Source organism: Ranitomeya imitator, chromosome 3 (assembly GCF_032444005.1).
Source record: "Ranitomeya imitator isolate aRanImi1 chromosome 3, aRanImi1.pri, whole genome shotgun sequence".
In the NCBI taxonomy this organism is placed as follows: domain Eukaryota; kingdom Metazoa; phylum Chordata; class Amphibia; order Anura; family Dendrobatidae; genus Ranitomeya; species Ranitomeya imitator.
The window spans coordinates 410,065,830-410,082,932 of record NC_091284.1 but is presented as its reverse complement, the minus strand read 5'-3'; positions in this window follow the sequence as shown (position 1 = coordinate 410,082,932).

Genomic DNA, 17,103 nt, shown 5'->3' with positions numbered 1-17,103 from the left:
AACTATGTAACTACATAAAGAGTGAGAAAACTGAATACAGCATGACTGTTAATTTTATTTTTTGTAGGACTCTTCTTTGTCTTGTTACAGGGGTTCTTAATCTCTTCACCCCCAGGCTGATTACACCTTCCTGGCCAGACCAATTTATTCAATTATGACCAATGTCAATATATGAGGTAATAACTCTGGAACGCTTCAACGAATGCCAGTGATTCTGAAATTGATTTTTATGATATATTGTGCTTCATGTTAGTGGTAAATTTAGGCTGATATTTTTTACATTTAATTGCGAAAACATCTGAATTTTGGAGAAATTTTTTAAATTTTACAATTTTCAAACTTTTAATTTTCATGCCCTTAACCCCTTCACCCCAAAGCCTGTTTTCAACTTACTGACAAGGCCATTTTTTTCAATTCTAACCACTGTCACTTTATGAGGTCATGAATGCTTCAACGGATCCTGGTGATTCTGAGACTGTTTTCTCGTGACATATTGTACTTTATGATAGTGGTAAAATTTCTTTGATATGACTTTTATTGCGTTTATTTGTGAAAAAATGGAAATTTGGGGAAAATTTAGAAAATTTTGCAATTTTTAAACTTTAAGTTTTTATGCCCTTAAGTTAGAAAATTAGAGAGTCATAGCATACAAAATGGTTAATAAATAACATTACCCACATGTCTGCTTTACATTAGCACAATTTTGGAAACATAATTTTTTTATTAGGAGGTTATAAAGGTTAAAAGTTGACCAGCGATTTCTAATTTTTACAACAAAATTTGCAAAACCATTTTTTTTAGGGACCACCTCACACGAAGTAACTTTGAGGGGTTTATATGACAGAAAATGCCCAAAAGTTACACCATTCTAAAAACTGCACCCCTCAAGGTGCTCAAAACCACATTCAAGAAGTTTATTAACCCTTCAGGTGCTTCACAGGAATTTTTGGAATGTTTAAAAAAAATTGAACATTTAACTTTTTTCACAAAATTTTTACTTCAGATTCAATTTTTTTATTTTTCCAAGGGTAACAGGAGAAATTGGACCACAAAAGTTGTTGAGCAATTTGTCCTGAGAATGCTGATACCCCATATGTGGGGGTAAACCACTATTTGGGCGCATGGCAGAGCTCGGAAGGGAAGGAGCGCCGTATGACTTTTTAATGCAAATATGGCTGGAATTGAGATCGGACACCATGTTGCGTTTGGAGAGCCCCTGATGTGCCTAAACAGTGGAACCCCCCACAAGTGACCCCATTTTGGAAAGTAGATTTATCTAGATGTGTAGTGAGCAATTTGAACCCCCAATTATTTCACTAAAGTTTAGAATGTAGAGCCATGAAAATTGAAAGCCCGCAGTTTTTTAATTTCCCAAGGGTAACAGGAGAAATTGGACACCCAAAATTTGTTGTCCAATTTGTCCTGAGTACGCTGATACCCCAAATGTGAGGGGGGGACCACTGTTTGGGCGCATGGCAGAGCTCAGAAGGGAAGGAGTGCTGTTTTGGAATGCAGATGTTGATGGAGTGGTCTGCAAGCTTCACGTTGTGTTTGCAGAGCCCCTGATGTACCTAAACAGTTGAAATCCCCACAAGTGACCCCATATTGGAAATATGACCCCCCAAAGATCTTATCTAGATATGTTGTGATAACTTTGAACACCCCAGAGCCGTGAAAATAAAAAATATATTTTATTTCCACGAAAATATTTTAGCCCCCAAATTTTTATTTTTGCAAGGGTAACTGGAGAAATTGGACTGCAAAAGTTGTTGTCCTGAGTATGCTGATACCCCATATGTGGGGGGAACCACTGTTTGGGCACATGGCAGAGCTCGGAAGGGAAAGAGCACCGTTTTACTTTTTCAATGCAGAATTGGCTGGAATTGGCAGAGCTCAGAAGGGAAGGAGCACCGTTTGACTTTTCAATGCAAAATTGGCTGGAATTGAGATCGGACACCATGTCGCATTTGGAGAGTACCTGATGTGCCTAAACAGTGGAAACCCCCAATTCTAACCCCAACACACCCCTAAGCCTAATCCCAACCATAACCCTAAACATACCTCTAAACCGAACACACCCCTAACCCTAATCCCAACCCTAACCCTGACCACACCCCTAACCCTGACACACCCCTAACCCTAATCCCAACCCTAACCCCAACCGTAAACATAATCCAAACCCTAACTTTAGCCCCAACCCTAACTTTAGCCCCAACCATAACTTTAGCCCCAACCCTAACCCTAACGTTAGCCCCAAACCTAACCCTAATGGGAAAATGGAAATAAATACATTTTTTAATTGTATTATTTTTCCCTAACTAAGGGGGTGATAAAGGGGGGTTTGATTTACTATTTTTAGCGTTTTTTTATGTTTGGCAGCTGTCACGCTAAGAGACACTTTTTATTGCAAAAAATAGTTTTTGCATCACCACATTTTGAGAGCTATAATTTATCCATATTTTGGCCCACAGAGTCATGTGAGGTTTTGTTGCTTGTGGGACGAATTGACGTTTTTATTGGTACCATTTTCAGGCACATGACATTTTTTGATCGCTTTTTATTCCGATTTGTGGAAGGCAGAATGAACAAAAACCAGCAATTCCTGAATTTCTTTTAGGGGGGGCGTTTATACCGTTCTGCGTATGGTAAAATTGATAAAGCAGCTTTATTCTTCAGGTCAGTACGATTACAGCGATACCTCAATTATATCTTTTTTTATGTTTTGGCGCTTTTACACAATAAAAACTATTTTATATAAAAAAAATAATTGTTTTTGCATTGCTTTATTCTGAGAGCTATAACTTTAATTTTCTGCTAATGACGCTGTATGGCAGCTTTTTTTTTCGGGACAAGATGAAGTTTTCAGCAGTACCATTTGTATTTATATCTGTCTTTTTGGTCACATTTTATTGCACTTTTTGTTCGGCAGTATGATGATAAAGCATTGTTTTTTGCCTTGTTTTTTATTTATTTTTTTGCGGTGTTCACTGAAGGGGTTATCTAGTGGGATAGTTTTATAGAGCGGGTCGTTACGGACGCGGCGATACCAAATATGTGTACTTTTATTGTTTTTTTTATTTACATAAATAAATGGATTTATTGGAAAATATTTATTCATTTATTTTTTTCTTTATTTGAGGATTTTTTTTATAAATTCTACTTTTTTTTAACTTTATAGCATTGTCCCAGGGTGGGACATCACTATATTACATCAGATCGCTCATCTGACATTTTGCATAGCACTGTGTCAGATCAGCGATCTGACAGGCAGTGCAGGAGGCTTTCCGGCACCTGCTCTCAGCAGGAGCCGGGAAGCCACCTCACTTAAAGACACGGAAGGAGCCCCGTGGCCATTTTGGATCCGAGGACTCCATGGAGAACACCGGAACGACACGATCGCATCTCGTTGTTCCGGTGGGAGAGCCCAGGGAGCTCCCGTCCCTGCGCGATGCCCCTCTATGTTGCTGTCACTACTGACAGCGGCATCAGAGGGGTTAAATGCCCTCGATCGGCGCTAGCACTGCAGGTGTCAGCTGTCACATACAGCTGACACCCGCATGTGATCTAACTGGTGCTCACCATGAGACAGCGCAATCATGCCGCCATACTAGTACTGCGGTTTGTGGGAACTCAGTTCTCGCAGAGCAGTACTAGTACGGCACATGTCGGGTCGGGAAGGAGTTAAACCAGATAGTAAAGTCAACAAAAATAGTTAATAAATAACATTTTGCACATGTCTACTTTACATCAGCATTATTTTTGAAGCATGATTTTTTATTTTTAGGAAGTTAGTTGGCTTAAAAGTTGATCGAGTTGATTTTCCAATAACATTTAAAAGTATGATCTTTGTAGGTGTCACATCGCATTTGAAGTGACTTTCAGGAATCGGTATAAAAGAAAATACCCAAAAGTGACAAAAAACAACATTCAATAAATGTATTAACCCTTCAGGTGATTCATAAGAAATAAGCAGCGTGGAAGGAAAAAATGAAAATTTTTCTTCTCCCCTCAAAAAAGTTGATTTAGCCCCAAATTTTTCATTTTCACCAGGGTAGCAGAAGAAAATGGACTGTACAATTTGTTGTACAATTGATTATGCTGATACCCCATATGTGGTGGAAAACTACTGTTTGGGCACACCGCAGGGCTCGGAAGTGAAGGAGCACTATTTACTGTAACCTTTAAAGCGCAAAATTTGCTGGAGTAGATAGCGGACACCATGTTGTGTTTACAGAGGTGCCTAGGCAATGGAAACCCCCCACAAGTGACCCCATTTTGGAAACTACACCCCTCAAGAAACTTATCTACAGATATTGTGAGCACCATGAAACCCAACGAGCGTCACAGAAATTTAAAATGTGAAGCCATGAAAATGAAAAATAAATTTTTCTTGCAAAAATGTTGGTTTTGCCCAAAATGTTTCATTTTCACAAGGTTAACATGAGAAAATGGACCTTAAAAATAGTTGTGTAATTTCCTCTGAGTACACAGATGTGGTTTTTCGCCACACGGCAGAGCTCGAAAGGGAAGTAGCCCCAACTGAATTCTAGAGCTCAACTTTGGCTGGAATAGATTACTGACACCATGTCAAATTTGGCAAGCCACTGACATGCCAAAACAGCAGAAATCCCCACAAGTGACCCATTTTGGAAACTACACTTCTTGAGTAATTAAACTAGGCGTGATGGGGTATTGTATTTTCCAGAAACAAGCAGCAGTGGATGATGCGGAGTGAAAATTGCAAAACTGCTATTTTAGTGCCCATACATTGTAGTGCCCAGTACTATATGCCCAGCTCATGCCTCTGGAGTCATGTACTCGTAAATTAGGTGGGCTCCACTTGCAATAGAAATGCCAAATGTGGATTCTAATGTGCTATAGACAAGCTGGGACTCACAAGGGAGGGGGACATTTGGATTTGGGAGTGTACAATTTGCTGAATGTCTTTTGGGGGGAACCATTTAGCTATTCCAGAGCTTTTGTACTGCCAGTAACCTGGAAGCCCCCTATATTTCCGTTAACAGATGATCGGTCTGAGTGGGGACTTGTATTTTTTGGTGGATTGAGCTGAAGCATTTATTGGGAACATTTTACATAACATTTTGGATCAAATTTATCCTGTGTTCTACCCTGAGCACTTACATCAGGGTTTCCATTTAAATCTCCAAATGACATGATTGAGAAGAGATCCCTAAGGGAACCATTCACTATAATGAAGATAGTTACTCTGTACTCCATCTGGTATCTGTTCAATGGTATTCATTTTTTCGGAACTACAAAAAACTGTGGCCGTCCACAGTGTCTCCATCTGTCTCATCTGTCTGGAGGTTCTGTCTGAATCAGATATTTCATAAATATACACTGAAACCCTGGTGTAAAAGTGCACCATAGAGCGCAGGATAAATTTGTGGTGCGCCTTACTGCAATCTTTGGGAAGTTAAATGAACAAATCAATGACAGGTCAAGAATTGGTTCTTTTTATTTTTGAAGCTGTTCCTCATGCGGTATAAGGGATTAGACAACATTTTTTCTTTGGGTTGGTGCAATTACAAAGATACCAGATTTATATAATTTTTTTCTGTCTGGCTTCTGTCACACACTAAAAGACGCTTTTGCAGGACGAGTTGATGTTTTTATTGGTAACATTTCCGGGCACATAAAATTTTTCGATCGTTTTCTATTCTGATTTTTGGGAGGCAGAATGAACAAAAAACAGCATTTTAGGATTTTTTTTGGGTGGAGTGGAGGGAGGGTTGTATGGCTTTCCGCATGTGGTACAATTGATAGCCAGCTTTATTCTTTAGGTCAGTATGATTACAGCGATACCATATTTATTTCATTTTTTTATGTTTTGCCACTTTGCACAGTAAAATCTATTTTAGAAACAAATTTTTTTTTGCATCGCTGTATTCTTAGAGTTATAGCTTTTTTATTTTTCCACTGATGGAGCTGTATGGCGACATCTTTTTTGCTGGATAAGATGGCTTTTTCAGAGATTACCATTTTTATTTACATTCATCTTCTTGATCACATCTGATTCCTCTTTTGGTTCCGTGGTATGATGAAAAAGCATAGTTTTTTGCCTCGTTGTTGATGTATTTTCTACAGTGTTCACTGAAAGGGTTAATTAGTGTGACAGTTTCAGGGTACGTTCCAACGGTCAGTAATCGGCAGGCATTTCAACGCAGGGGATTCCGCAAGAGTTTTTCAAGGAGTGAGAAAAAGTCACGGTGGCGAAACTGTGATATTTATTGTGAATTATTTTGTCAGTTTCTTCATTTTTTTTACTTTAAATTATATTTACTAAACTATTTTGAACATTAGTTTCTGATATTTTGGTCTAATGTCCACTTTTGGGAGGTTTTGATATAGTTTGTGGGACATTATGTAATAGAGTGAGTTCTTCTCACTGAGTTGTGTATTGTATCTCAAACATTGTGTTGTACAGTACAAACACAGTGGGTGGATTAATAGAAATCCCATGCCCACTGTGCTTCCATTTTTATGCTGCGTAAACTCACCTGTGGACCATGTTTCAGAGCTGCATCATGTCAATTTCTCTTGCGGGAATGCTCAGTCCTCTGTGCGGAATTTCCCCATAGACTTTCAATAAATGTGCTAAATCCACAATTAAATTAAGAAATAATTTTAGAAAAATGAAGTGGGTCCCCCTATTTTTGATAACCAGCCAAGGTAAAGCAGACAGCTGTGGGCTAATATTATCAGGCTGGGAAGGTACCTGGTTAATGGGCCCTTCCCAGCCTTAAAACACAAGCCCACAGCCACCCTAAATTCGGCTCACCACATTAGATGTGCTAATTCTGGCGCTTTGTCAGTCTTTTCCTGATTTCTCTGAAGAGGTGGCAATCAGGATAATGGTAGTTGGGGTTGATGGCAGCTGTGATTTGTCAAAATAACCTGGTGTTATTTGAATAAAGACTTCCCCACACTATCCCTCGTTCACCAATTCATGAAAAAAAAACCTATTCACCAATTTATTACCCAAAATGTTGTCACACAGGCATGATGTAGTCCATGCTTCTAGATGTCCCCAGCATCTGTGAATAGCAGTAAAGTAATGGCTATTCACAGGCGCCGGGTTGTGACGTGACTGGTAGTTCCAAGGCATCAGTCAGCAGAGAAGCTGACATAATGGCTGTAGTGGACAAGTAGCTCCACTTAGGGAAAAAGGACACGGATTGAAGTACAGGACTCTCACTTACTGACTGTAGTACCGTTGTTGGGGATGAGGAGAGATCCTAAAGTGTTGTGCTGGGTGATGGTGAAGACAGAGAACTAAGTAAGGAAGAATAGAAAAATGTGTACGAAAATGTTCCATGTATTAAGAGAAACATTCCTGAAGTTATATATGGATCGCCCCCCAAGGGCTGTGGGGTACTCGGTACTGGGTCTGTTATGACCTGGTGGTCAGGACAATAATGGACCTGGTGGTTAAGAGCACACGGAATGACCGGATAGTTACTGATAATAAGGATGAGCTCTGGGACGTGGGAACTCTGCTGACTGCAATCCCTAATCCTATCACGCACACTAGAAATAGCCGTGGATTGCTCCTAACGCTCCCTATGCAACTCGGCACAGCCTAAGGAACTAGCTAGCCCTGAAGATAGAAAAATAAGGCCTACCTTGCCTCAGAGAAATTCCCCAAAGGAAAAGGCAGCCCCCACATATAATGACTGTGAGGAAAGATGAAAATACAAACACAGAGATGAAATAGATTTAGCAAAGTGAGGCCCAACTAACTGAACAGACTGAGGATAGGAAAGGTTGCTTTGCGGTCAGCACAAAAACCTACAAAAAGACCACGCAGAGGGCGCAAAAAGACCCTCCGCACCGACTCACGGTGCGGAGGCTGTTGTTAATTCTGTGGCCAAGCTCCCTCCTGTGGTCGTGAGTGGTACTTCGGCTGGTTCTGTCTATGAGCTTCCTTTGGTGGATGAGAGTGGTACTGCGGCTTCTGAGTTTCCTTCCTCAGGTGATGAGGTTAAGTCATTAGGTGCTGCTCTATTTAACTCCACCTAGTGCTTTGATCCTGGCCTCCAGTCAATGTTCTAGTATTGGTCTTGCTTTCTCCTGGATCGTTCCTGTGGCCTGTCTTCCTGCATAAGCTAAGTTTTGCTTGTGTTATTTTTGTTTGCTATTTTTTCTGTCCAGCTTGCTATATTGGTTTTTCTTGCTTGCTGGAAGCTCTGGGACGCAGAGGGAGCATCTCCGTACCGTTAGTCGGTGCGGAGGGTCTTTTTTCCCCCTCTGCGTGGTTGTTTGTAGGGTTTTGTGTTGACCGCAAAGCAATCTTTCCTATCTTCGGTCTGTTCAGTAAGTTGGGCCTCACTTTGCTAAATCTATTTCATCTCTGCGTTTGTATTTTCATCTCTACTCACAGTCATTATATGTGGGCTGCTGCCTTTTCCTTTGGGGAATTTCTCTGAGGCAAGGTAGGCCTTATTTTTCTATCTTCAGGGCTAGCTAGTTTCTCAGGCTGTGCTCGAGGCGCATAGGACTGGTCAGGAGCGCTCCACGGCTACCTCTAGTGTGGTTGGATAGGATTAGGGATTGCGGTCAGCAGAGTTCCCACGTCTCAGAGCTCGTCCTTTGTTTTTGGTAATTGTCAGGTCACTTTGTGTGCTCTGAACTTCAAGGTCCATTGTGGTTCTGAATTACCTGTTCATAACAGTACTGGAGGCCCAAAGTACTAATGCTTCTCAATAGAGGGAAAAGAGAAGTTCTGAGACCATTTTTTTTTCTTTGCACTGTGTTCTGTCTTTCTTTTCCCCTTTACATCAGGGGGGTTCAGAACACAGGTGTGGACATGGACATTCAGGGTCTGTTCTCTTTGATGGATAATCTCGCTATAAATGTACAGAATATTCAAGATTTAGTGGTTCAGAATCCTATGTTAGAACCTAAAATTCCTATTCCTGAGTTATTTTCTGGAGATAGAGCTAAGTTTTTGAATTTTAAAAATAATTGTAAACTATTTCTGGCTTTGAAACCCCGCTCCTCTGGTGACCCAGTTCAACAAGTTAAGATCATTATTTCTTTATTACGTGGCGACCCTCAAGACTGGGCATTTACCCTTGCGCCAGGAGATCCTGCATTGTGTAATATTGATGCGTTTTTTCTGGCGCTCGGATTGCTGTACGATGAACCTAATTCAGTGGATCAGGCAGAGAAAAATTTGCTGGCTGTGTCAGGGTCAGGATGAGATAGAGATTTATTGTCAGAAGTTTAGAAAGTGGTCCGTGCTCACTCAATGGAATGAATGTGCGCTGGAAGCTATTTTCAGAAAGGGTCTCTCTGAAGCCCTTAAGGATGTCATGGTGGGATTTCCTATGCCTGCTGGTCTGAATGAGTCTATGTCTTTGGCCATTCAGATCGGTCGACGCTTGCGTGAGCGTAAATCTGTGCACCATTTGGCGGTATTATCTGAGCATAAACCTGAGCCTATGCAGTGCGATAGGACTTTGACCAGAGCTGAAAAGCAGGAACACAGACGTCAGAATGGGCTGTGTTTCTACTGTGGTGATTCCACTCATGCTATCTCCGATTGTCCTAAGCGCACTAAGCGGTTCGCTAGGTCTGCCACCATTGGTACGGTACAGTCGAAATTTCTTTTGTCCGTTACTTTGATCTGCTCTTTGTCTTCCTATTCTGTCATGGCATTTGAGGATTCAGGCGCTGCCCTGAATTTGATGGACTTGGAGTTTGCTAGGCGCTGTGGGTTTGTCTTGGAGCCCTTGCAGTGTCCTATTCCATTGAGAGGAATTGATGCTACGCCTTTGGCCAAGAATAAGCCTCAGTATTGGACCCAGCTGACCATGTGCATGGCTCCTGCACATCAGGAGGTTATTCGCTTTCTGGTGTTGCATAATCTGCATGATGTGGTCGTGTTGGGGTTGCCATGGCTACAAGTCCATAACCCAGTATTAGATTGGAAATCAATGTCTGTGTCCAGCTGAGGTTGTCAGGGGGTACATGGTGATGTTCCATTTCTGTCTATCTCATCATCCACCCCTTCTGAGGTCCCAGAGTTCTTGTCTGATTACCGGGATGTATTCGATGAGCCCAAGTCCAATGCCCTACCTCCGCATAGGGATTGTGATTGTGCTATCGATTTGATTCCTGGTAGTAAGTTTCCTAAGGGTTGACTGTTTAATTTATCTGTACCTGAGCACGCCGCTATGCGGAGTTACGTGAAGGAGTCTTTGGAGAAGGGTCATATTCGCCCATCATCGTCGCCATTGGGAGCCGGGTTCTTTTTTGTGGCCAAGAAGGATGGTTCTCTGAGACCTTGTATTGATTACCGCCTTCTAAATAAAATTACGGTCAAATTTCAGTACCCCTTGCCGCTGCTGTCTGATTTGTTTGCTCGGATTAAGGGGGCTAGTTGGTTCACCAAGATAGATCTTCGTGGTGCATATAATCTTGGGCGTATTAAACGGGGCGATGAATGGAAAACAGCATTTAATACGCCCGAAGGCCATTTTGAGTACCTGGTTATGCCATTCGGGCTTTCTAATGCCCCATCAGTGTTTCAGTCCTTTATGCATGACATCTTCCGAGAGTACCTGGATAAATTCCTGATTGTATACTTGGATGATATTTTGGTCTTCTCGGATGATTGGGAGTCTCATGTGAAGCAGGTCAGAATGGTGTTCCAGGTCCTGCGTGCTAATTCTTTGTTTGTGAAGGGGTCAAAGTGTCTCTTTGGTGTTCAGAAGGTTTCATTTTTGGGGTTCATTTTTTCTCCTTCTACTATCGAGATGGACCCTGTTAAAGTTCAGGCCATTTATGATTGGACTCAGCCAACATCTCTGAAGAGTCTGCAGAAGTTCCTGGGCTTTGCTAATTTTTATCGTCGCTTCATCAATAATTTTTCTAGTATTGCTAAACCGTTAACTGATTTAACCAAGAAGGGTGCTGATGTGGTCAATTGGTCTTCTGCTGCTGTGGAAGCTTTTCAGGAGTTGAAGCGTCGTTTTTCTTCTGCCCCTGTGTTGTGCCAACCAGATGTTTCGCTTCCGTTCCAGGTCGAGATTGATGCTTCTGAAATTGGAGCAGGGGCTGTTTTGTCGCAGAGAAGTTCTGATTGCTCGGAGATGAAACCATGCGCCTTCTTTTCCAGGAAATTTTCGCCTGCTGAGCGAAATTATGATGTTGGCAATCGAGAGTTGCTAGCCATGAAGTGGGCATTCGAGGAGTGGCGTCATTGGCTTGAAGGAGCTAAGCATCGCGTGGTGGTCTTGACTGATCACAAGAACTTGACTTATCTCGAGTCTGCCAAACGGTTGAATCCTAGACAGGCTCGTTGGTCGCTGTTTTTCTCCCGTTTTGACTTTGTGGTTTCGTACATTCCGGGCTCTAAAAATGTGAAGGCGGATGCCCTGTCTAGGAGTTTTGTGCCCGATTCTCCGGGTTTGCCTGAGCCGGCGGGTGTTCTCAAAGAGGGGGTAATTTTGTCTGCCATCTCCCCTGATTTGCGGCGGGTGCTGCAAAAATTTCAGGCTAATAGACCTGACCATTGCCCAGCGGAGAAACTGTTTGTCCCTGATAGGTGGACGAATAAAGTTATCTCTGAGGTTCATTGTTCGGTGTTGGCTGGTCCTCTTGGAATCTTTGGTACCAGAGATTTGGTGGCTAGATCCTTTTGGTGGCCGTCTCTGTCGCGGGATGTGCGTTCTTTCGTTCAGTCCTGTGGGATTTGTGCTCGGGCTAAGCCCTGCTGTTCTTGTGCCAGTGGGTTGCTTTTGCCCTTGCCAGTCCCGAAGAGGCCTTGGACACATATCTCTATGGATTTTATTTCGGATCTCCCCGTCTCTCAAAGAATGTCGGTCATTTGGGTGGTTTGTGATCGCTTCTCTAAGATGGTCCATTTGGTGCCCTTGTCTAAATTGCCTTCCTCCTCTGATTTGGTGCCATTGTTTTTCCAGCATGTGGTTCATTTACATGGCATTCCAGAGAACATCGTTTCTGACAGAGGTTCCCAGTTTGTTTCGAGGTTTTGGCGAGCCTTTTGTGCTAGGATGGGCATTGATTTGTCTTTTTCCTCGGCTTTCCATCCTCAGACAAATGGCCAGACTGAACGAACCAATCAGACCTTGGAAACATATCTGAGATGTTTTGTTTCTGCTGATCAGGATGATTGGGTGTCCTTTTTGCCTTTGGCTGAGTTCGCCCTTAATAATCGGGCCAGCTCGGCTACTTTGGTTTCGCCGTTTTTCTGCAATTCTGGGTTCCACTCTCGTTTCTCTTCAGGGCAGGTTGAGTCTTCGGACTTTCCTGGTGTGGATACTGTGGTGGATAGGTTGCAGCAGATTTTGACTCATGTAGTGGACAATTTGACTTTGTCCCAGGAGAAGGCTCAACTTTTCGCTAACCGCAGGCGCTGTGTGGGTCCCCGACTTCGTGTTGGGGATTTGGTTTGGTTGTCATCTCGTTATATTCCTATGAAGGTTTCCTCTCCTAAATTTAAGCCTCGTTTCATTGGTCCATATAGGATTTCTGAGGTTCTTAATCCTGTGTCTTTTCGTTTGACTCTTCCAGCTTCATTTTCCATCCATAACGTGTTCCATAGGTCATTGTTGCGGAGATACGTGGCACCTGTGGTTCCATCTATTGATCCTCCTGCTCCGGTTTTGGTTGAAGGGGAGTTGGAGTATATAGTGGAGAAGATTTTGGATTCTCGTGTTTCGAGACGGAAACTCCAGTATCTGGTTAAGTGGAAAGGTTATGGTCAGGAAGATAATTCCTGGGTCTTTGCCTCTGATGTCCATGCTGCCGATCTGGTTCGTGCCTTTCATTTGGCTCATCCTGGTCGGCCTGGGGACTCTGGTGAAGGTTCGGTGACCCCTCCTCAAGGGGGGGAGGGTACTGTTGTGAATTCTGTGGCCAAGCTCCCTCCTGTGGTCGTGAGTGGTACTTCGGCTGGTTCTGTCTATGAGCTTCCTTTGGTGGATGAGAGTGGTACTGCGGCTTCTGAGTTTCCTTCCTCAGGTGATGAGGTTAAGTCATTAGGTGCTGCTCTATTTAACTCCACCTAGTGCTTTGATCCTGGCCTCCAGTCAATGTTCTAGTATTGGTCTTGCTTTCTCCTGGATCGTTCCTGTGGCCTGTCTTCCTGCATAAGCTAAGTTTTGCTTGTGTTATTTTTGTTTGCTATTTTTTCTGTCCAGCTTGCTATATTGGTTTTTCTTGCTTGCTGGAAGCTCTGGGACGCAGAGGGAGCACCTCCGTACCGTTAGTCGGTGCGGAGGGTCTTTTTTCCCCCTCTGCGTGGTTGTTTGTAGGGTTTTGTGTTGACCGCAAAGCAATCTTTCCTATCATCGGTCTGTTCAGTAAGTTGGGCCTCACTTTGCTAAATCTATTTCATCTCTGCGTTTGTATTTTCATCTCTACTCACAGTCATTATATGTGGGGGGCTGCCTTTTCCTTTGGGGTATTTCTCTGAGGCAAGGTAGGCTTATTTTTCTTTCTTAGGGCTAGCTAGTTTCTCAGGCTGTGCTCGAGGCACATAGGACTGGTCAGGAGCGCTCCACGGCTACCTCTAGTGTGGTTGGATAGGATTAGGGATTGCGGTCAGCAGAGTTCCCACTTCTCAGAGCTCGTCCTTTGTTTTTGGTAATTGTCAGGTCACTTTGTGTGCTCTGAACTTCAAGGTCCATTGTGGTTCTGAATTACCTGTTCATAACAGGAGGCGCTCCCTCTGCGTCCCAGAGCTTCCAGCAAGCAAGACAACAATAACAATAGCAAGCTGGACAGAAAAATAGCAAACCAAAGAAAAACAAGCAGGAACTTAACTTCTGCTGGGAAGACAGGTCACAAGAACGATCCAGGAGAGAACTAGACCAATACTGGAACATTGACAGGTGGCATGGAGCAAAGATCCAAGTGGAGCTAAATAGAGCAGCCAGTGTTGTGAATTCTGTGGCTAAATTCACTCCTGTGGTCACAAGTGGTACTGCAGCTTCTGAGCTTCCTCCCTCAGGTGTTCTGGTGAGCTCGTTAACTGCTTCATTACTTAACTCCGCCTGATGCTGCTATCCTTGCTCCTTGTCAATGTTTCAGTGTTGGATCTGAGCTTCTCCTGATTGTTCCTGTGACCTGCTGCTCTGTATAGCTAAGTGCTTTTTGCTTTTTTGTTGCTTTTTTTCTGTCCAGCTTGTCTTTTGTTTTGCTGGAAGCTCTGAGACGCAAAGGGTGTACCGCCGTGCCGTTAGTTCGGCACGGTGGGTTTTTTTTTGCCCCCTTTGCGTGGTTTTGCTTTAGGGTTTTTTGTAGACTGCAAAGTTCGCTTTACTGTCCTCGCTCTGTCCTAGAATATCGGGCCCCACTTTGCTGAATCTATTTCATCTCTACGTTTTGTCTTTTCATCTTACTCACAGTCATTATATGTGGGGGGCTGCCTTTTCCTTTGGGGAATTTCTCTGGGGCAAGTCAGGCCTATTTTTCTATCTTCAGGCTAGCTAGTTTCTTAGGCTGTGCCGAGTTGCCTAGGTAGTTGTTAGGCGCAATCCACAGCCGCTTTTAGTTGTGTTTAGGATAGGATCAGGTGTGCAGTCTACAGAGTTTCCACGTCTCAGAGCTCGTTCTTGTATTTTTGGGTATTTGTCAGATCACTGTGTGCGCTCTGATCGCTAAGCACACTGTGTTTCTGGATTGCCTTCATAACACCTGTCATTAGCAAACATAACAGTACAAGGAGCCCAAACTAATGATTCTCAATAGAGGGAAAGAAAAAGTTCTGACATCATTTTTTTTTTTTTCTGCTCTGTGTTCACTTTTTTTTTTTTCCCCTAGACATTTGGGTGATTCTGGACACAGGTGTGGACATGGATATTCAGGGTCTGTGCTCTTCAATGGATAATCTCGTTATAAATGTACAAAAAATTCAAGATACTATTGATCAGAAATCTATGTTAGAACCAAGAATTCCTATTCCTGATTTGTTTTTTGGAGATAGAACTAAGTTTCTAAGTTTCAAAAATAATTGTAAGCTATTTCTGGCCTTGAAACCTCATTCTTCTGGTAATCCTATTCAACAGGTTTTGATTATTATTTCTTTTTTGTGCGGCGACCCTCAAGACTGGGCATTTTCTCTTGCGCCAGGAGACCCTGCATTGAGTAGTGTCGATGCGTTTTTCCTGGCGCTCGGATTGCTGTACGATGAGCCTAATTCAGTGGATCAGGCTGAGAAAAATTTGCTGGCTTTGTGCCAGGGTCAGGATGATATAGAAGTATATTGTCAGAAATTTAGGAAATGGTCAGTACTCACTCAGTGGAATGAATCTGCGCTGGCAGCTTTGTTCAGAAAGGGTCTCTCTGAGGCTCTTAAGGATGTCATGGTGGGATTTCCTATGCCTGCTGGTTTGAATGAGTCTTTGTCTTTGGCCATTCAGATCGGTCGACGCTTGCGCGAGCGTAAATCTGTGCACCATTTGGCGGTACTGCCTGAGGTTAAACCTGAGCCTATGCAGTGCGATAGGACTATGACTAGAGTTGAACGGCAGGAATACAGACGTCTGAATGGTCTGTGTTTCTACTGTGGTGATTCCACTCATGCTATTTCTGATTGTCCTAAGCGCACTAAGCGGTCCGCTAGGTCTGCCGTCATTGGTACTGTACAGTCCAAATTCCTTCTGTCCATTACCTTGATATGCTCTTTGTCGTCGTTTTCTGTCATGGCGTTTGTGGATTCGGGCGCTGCCCTGAATCTGATGGATTTGGATTATGCTAAACGTTGTGGGTTTTTCTTGGAGCCTTTGCGGTGTCCTATTCCATTGAGAGGAATTGATGCTACACCTTTGGCCAAGAATAAACCTCAATACTGGGCCCAGCTGACCATGTGCATGGCTCCTGCACATCAGGAAGTTATTCGCTTTCTGGTGTTGCATAATCTGCATGATGTGGTCGTGTTGGGGTTGCCATGGCTACAAACCCATAATCCAGTATTGGATTGGAATTCCATGTCGGTATCCAGCTGGGGTTGTCAGGGGGTACATGGTGATGTTCCATTTTTGTCGATTTCGTCATCCACCCCTTCTGAGGTCCCAGAGTTCTTGTCTGATTATCAGGATGTATTTGAAGAGCCCAAGTCCGATGCTCTACCTCCGCATAGGGATTGTGATTGTGCTATCAATTTGATTCCTGGTAGTAAATTCCCTAAAGGTCGATTATTTAATTTATCCGTGCCCGAACACGCCGCTATGCGCAGTTATGTGAAGGACTCCCTGGAGAAGGGACATATTCGCCCATCGTCATCACCACTGGGAGCAGGGTTCTTCTTTGTAGCCAAGAAGGATGGTTCGCTGAGACCGTGTATTGATTACCGCCTTCTTAATAAGATCACTGTTAAATTTCAGTATCCCTTGCCATTGTTATCTGACTTGTTTGCTCGGATTAAGGGGGCTAGTTGGTTCACTAAGATAGATCTTCATGGTGCGTATAATCTGGTGAGAATCAGGCAAGGAGATGAATGGAAAACTGCATTCAATACGCCCGAGGGTCATTTTGAGTATCTAGTGATGCCGTTCGGACTTGCCAATGCTCCATCTGCGTTTCAGTCTTTTATGCATGACATCTTCCGTGAGTATCTGGATAAATTCCTGATTGTTTACTTGGATGACATTTTGATCTTCTCAGATGATTGGGAGTCTCATGTGAAGCAGGTCAGAATGGTTTTTCAGGTTCTGCGTGCTAACTCTTTGTTTGTGAAGGGATCAAAGTGTCTCTTCGGTGTGCAGAAAGTTTCATTTTTGGGGTTCATCTTTACCCCTTCTACTATCGAGATGGATCCAGTTAAGGTCCAAGCCATCCAGGATTGGATTCAGCCGACATCTCTGAAAAGTCTGCAAAAGATCCTGGGCTTTGCTAATTTTTATCGTCGCTTCATCTGTAATTTTTCTAGCATTGCCAAACCATTGACCGATTTGACCAAGAAGGGTGCTGATTTGGTTAATTGGTCTTCTGCTGCTGTGGAAGCTTTTCAGGAGTTGAAGCGTCGTTTTTGTTCTGCCCCTGTGTTGTGTCAGCCAGATGTTTCTCTTCCGTTCCAGGTCGAGGTTGATGCTTCTGAGATTGGAGCAG